Source organism: Tigriopus californicus, chromosome 12 (assembly GCF_007210705.1).
Source record: "Tigriopus californicus strain San Diego chromosome 12, Tcal_SD_v2.1, whole genome shotgun sequence".
Taxonomy (NCBI): Eukaryota; Metazoa; Arthropoda; class Copepoda; order Harpacticoida; family Harpacticidae; genus Tigriopus; species Tigriopus californicus.
The window spans coordinates 9776494-9781802 of record NC_081451.1 but is presented as its reverse complement, the minus strand read 5'-3'; positions in this window follow the sequence as shown (position 1 = coordinate 9781802).

The following is a 5309-nucleotide window of genomic DNA, read 5'->3' as shown; positions in this document are numbered from 1 at the left end:
CTCCAGAGCACTTTTGAGCACGGTATTCCATTGGCTTTGGTCATGCTTGTTGAGCGTGGAAAACTTTTGGGGAACTTAAAATTGACGACCAGACCAATCGTATTCCGGGTTTAACTGGAAATGAAAAGCAGGTTTTTGAACTAGAGCTTAGGAGAGAAATGAATGCTTCTCTTTCCAATCAAGGTGCATTGCGATTTCGCTTCAATTCCAGGGTTTAAAACAAGTTTCAAAAAGATGATTTAAGACGGGGCATGTCTTTCAGAGCTACAAAATGTAAAAAGGAAATGTCTTTGCGTTGAAATTTCACTTGCAGCTCCATTTTCATGATGAATAATCCATATTAGAGATCGGCATTGCATCCGACAGGGTCTCTGAATCCGATCCGATTGGTTTTGCGCAATCCGAATCAGAAAATTGTTGGTCAACCTATGCGCAGATCTAGCTCATGTACCAGGGAGGCTGAATTCACGCCAAATGCTCAACTTCATAGCATCAACAGACGTCAACGCTCCAAGGGTTAAAAAAGCAAATTCCGAATTTGAAACAATTACGGCACTTATGTACCGTTACATTAAGTACCTGCACAATGTATATTTCTACATTAAGTAATTCTGTACTGTCCTTTTTGTTTTTACTGCGAACAAATATTTGAAACCACTCGTGAAACCATGAGCCATGAATCAGCCAGCAATTGGCTTGAGGTGTCTCTTACCTCTTGCTTCAATAGGTCTAGGGACTTCGAAAGACAGTTAGGAAAAAACAGATATTGATTTAAGAAGATTGGCCATTTTGGGCCCTTTTGAAGTAATCGAGTGCCTTTTGTCCATTTTGTTTTGCTTTTGCAAATTGGAGATTTTTATTGGTCAAATTATCTTAAAACTGAACTTTATCATCTACGCATGCATCACTGTCAAACATTGATATTGGATACTGACCTTCTAAAAGTAACATTATAATCAATGATCATATATGCACGGACTGTCTCGCCCTGTCTTGAGATTAACGAGAAAGGGACACTGAAAACAATGCAGACCGATCGATGCCTAATACTTTTTGAATCAACCCTGAAGTCGTGATGGAGAATGGTTTTGAAACAAATATTGTCATTGCTAGAGAATCTAACCATCAATTGTGCTAGAGCTTACTTTTTCGGAATTGCGGAAAATGGTTCAAAATAAGTTAAAGCTTAATATAACCTTTTAATTTGCTTCCCTCTCATATTCGTAGGGAATACGTAGGCCTTGTTGATCCGGTAGCATCTTTCAAGTCAGACTTGGACAAATTTTTAGATAGCATACCAGATCAACCCTACATTCAAGGACTAGCTCGGTCTGCCAACTCAAATTCGTTGGTAGACCAAATATGATATAAAGATTGAAAGGTAATAAATAGACGAATTATAATCTTTCATTTTAATAGTACTGGGGATTACATTCCCTGTAGCGGTTAGAAAAGCCCGTGAAAAACCAAACCAAAAGAAAAGAAAAAACTAAATATAACCCTTGCCAACCCCTAGTTATCCAAATTTTGCTTGGGTAACTATCCTGTTCAAGCCAACTTGTGCGTCTTTGATTCATTTGCTATGGTAGATTAAAAATCATGACATTCAAGACCAACTTGATTCTCCAAATATGAACGACGCAAGAATTGAAAAGACCCAAAATATGTAGTAGTAAGATTTAAACATCGAAATGTAGTCATAGTCTTGACGTTTGACTTGGTGAGGTCGTTGCCGAAAAGTATCCATCAAATTCATATCCAACAACCGCATTAATTTTGATGTCTTTCTTTTAACATGAGATATTGCATTGCGTTGATCCCAAATATTTGAAGATGTAAGGGAGCGTTTCATTGCCTGTAATACATTTTCCCTTCCAATAATCTGCCATTAAGACATGGTCTTGAAAGTTGCTCAATAATGCGTGAATTTCACAGAAGCCATTACAAAAAAGCGAAGCACATTGTCTAACCTGAGACTCCATTCTTGCGTAAAAGAGTGAGATGATGCACATTCCATTTAAGAGCCTCTAGCAACCAAATCATCGTGAAAAATGGAACATTACCTTTAAAAAAATCAGACCAGAGACCCAAGCAATTGTGCAAAACTTCCAGCCTCCAATGATCCAGTTTGGCATCAAGTGAATCATCGCAATTCATGGACCAAGGGAGGGAGGGGGAGACGAGGAGATCCAAAATGAAGAGTCGACAGAGTTCGTTTGTCCTAGATACTGTGCGAGTAGATCCCCTCCCTAAGGTACAGCACTACTTTACTGATCAAAGGGAGGACGTGAGGCAAGTGCAATCTCGATTTATTTGCTTTTCATTCCAGTAATTGTGAACTAGGAATGGTGTGATATTGATGTGACCAGGCGTGGTGGCATCTGGGGATCGTGTTGTTTCAGGTTAATTGTGTACGGAAAATATGTTACCCGTTGACTATCCTGGAGTCTAAGAAAAGAAGCCAGCACAAAGCTTCATACAATTTTCATTGAGCAATGTGCCTGGTTCTACACGTTCAGTCCATTAAAAAGACTCATTTAACTGAGCCATGTTTGCTCAATGACAGAGCGGATGAGATCCAGCGTGGGAATAGTGGTTGAAACCTCGAAAGTCAGCTTTGAGCATAGACTAACACAGAGCGGTTGCAAGCCAGAAAAGGATAACTCTGAAGTCACAGACTTAGGTTGTCAGCTGATGGGAATTTAAGGCGAAGATGTCTGTCGAGTCGGTAAGCTGTTTTAGCGTTTAGTTTGGGCATTTGCCAAAATTTCACAATATTTAAGGCTATGTTTGTTTTAAGCCCCAATTTGCCAACTCCAAGTGACTTTTAGCATTCAACCATGATCATAGCTAAAGCTCTTGATTATTTATATTGGCAAATATACAGTCATATTAGAGGGCAAGGTTATGATTGTTTGTCTGTTTATTTTTGGACTACCCTCTCATGGGTCGGTTTAATGCAGACATTAGTGATGCGGTTTGAATTGGCATGTCAGCTAACTTTAGCTTCAAGGGCATTGGTTAGGGCTACCATTATGACCAAAATAGGATACTCAAACAAACTCAAAACGTCTGAAATGATTGGCAAAAAGTGACCCTGCCTTTCTTGTTAATCTTAGGGTCTTCATTTCTGTACCCCTTTTTGTTTGAATCGTGAGCTCTAACAGACAAATAACTGATTTGAAACCCATCTCTAGCAACCATACTTTTGGAATGAATGATGAAAGTTTGATATGGAAATAAAGGCCATTTTAGTGAATAAATGATCAGGAAAAAACTATTTTTGATGTAGTTCAAATAAACAATGCGCCTCATGTTTTTTTTGCTTCTCTTTTTTCATTCATACCTAAACCCTTTGATCTCTAGAATGAATCAACAAAATTATGCCCTAGTTGAAATTCTCAACTTGACTTCAAATATCTGCTAATGTCATCAAGATTCATTCCTTTGAAAAACATTTTTCGATGGAAAAAAGCATAATACAAAACTCTCGGAATGAAGTGCGAGTCTCAATTCACAACAGATTACAATCTTAATTTTTGCAATTTTGTTGTTTCCTTTCCCCAAAAATCCTCTCCACTTTCCATGAGAATGTGTCTCTTGCCTCTTCTATGAGACTCTTTGGTTTTGGGTCATGGTGAGAAAATTCATTGGCCATGAGAACTATTAGTTGAAGCCAGCGAGCAGGATCTTGTTTCCATAGGGCTCAAAAAATGGGGATTTCCCGGAACGGGTCTCATAAGTTTATCAACTGTACGGGCTTCGTAGATTAGTTACATGGACATTCATTGAAAGTTGGCTTTCCTAAGGATCTGAGGCCTGTCCTTAATGAACTTTGCTGTTCGGGAATTCCACCGACCTCAGCACCCAATAAGAGAACGCTCAGAGTTTCCGACAGAACTTGGTTGGCTTGGGAACGAACTCAAACCCAACTTTAATTCCAGTAGAGCAACAGTACAAATGAGTGGTATTGGTAGTAAGCTCCTATGATGATGTGTTGGCACTGCATTTTCTTTAAGTTTATTAGAAAAGGTCATGACACACTTCATAAAGTGCTCTAGTTTGTAAAGAAGGCCTTGTTGATGAGTATGATCATCATGTGCGGGATCTGCAGCTAATTTTTCTTCATATATCACCAAGTTCCGTCCCACTGAGCTCCCCTGTTGAGGCGTTTTCCAAGAACCACTTTGTGGTTCCAGTTAGGTGTTGAAAGAAAAGATGTGTTTATGGGTACACGTTTTCGGGTTTAATTTACGGTCAGGAAAACTAACGGTCATCTGGAGAAACAAGATATGAAAATACCTTGGAAAAGGCAGAACTAAAAACAAATTTTGAAACCATACGGGCATAGAAAATGAGTTTAGAGGGCCAACCAGGCTGCGACACAATCGCTGGATAACCTGTAATGATCAGAGATTATTTAGTGTCTCCTAAATTAGGAGGGCAAAATGCCGTCGTCAAGATGAGAGATAAAAACTATAGATTGGTGAAAGAAATGATTGCCTAAGACAAACATCTGCAACACAAAAATGTCTTGCAAATTACAAAAAAACAATTTAAGAAAATATCATAGAAATTCAAGCAAATGCATATATGGACTGTGCTAATAGCAGAGAGCGTTATTCCTAATATTTCTAGACCACCTTGGTGACCCTTGAATTATCTGTTTGTTGGGTAGTTTGAAATAATATATCCACGCCAAACAATGAATGGCTTAGAGATAAAAGGCAGAGGGTGGAAAACGATTGGTTTAAAGAATTTATTTTTAGAACATCGCCAATTTTGTGATGGCTCAAAATCAAAGGTGAAATTCAAACAGTTGATTAAAAAGGCGTAAAATGGTTCAATGAGGTGAAATTACTGTAACATGGCAAAGATCATTGACTTTTATTTACTTTTATTTTGCGGACTTCCTTACCGCTACTACCGTTGAAGACGAGCAATTTATTCAATTTACGTAACTTTTATCTATATGCATTATTTGATCGATCAACGAATTTTAGTTGGCGGATCTGGCTAGCCTTGAATATAAGGTTGATCGGGAATTTCAGTCAAAAACTTGTCCAAGCTAGAGCCACTATAATAGAAGAGTACGCGCATGAGATTTTTGGTCCCAAAACGTCGTTTCCATTGTACTGTGGTTCTTCAGTTCACCCCCAAGGCGGCTTTTCCTGTGTTATGTATTTACTTCATTGTTGTAAAACGTAGCAAGAAAATAAATCGTGTGCAATATTTTTTTAATTTTATAGTCTCTACGACCGTAAAATATAATAATTTAGATGATTCGGAAGGTTCAGATTCACAATTGA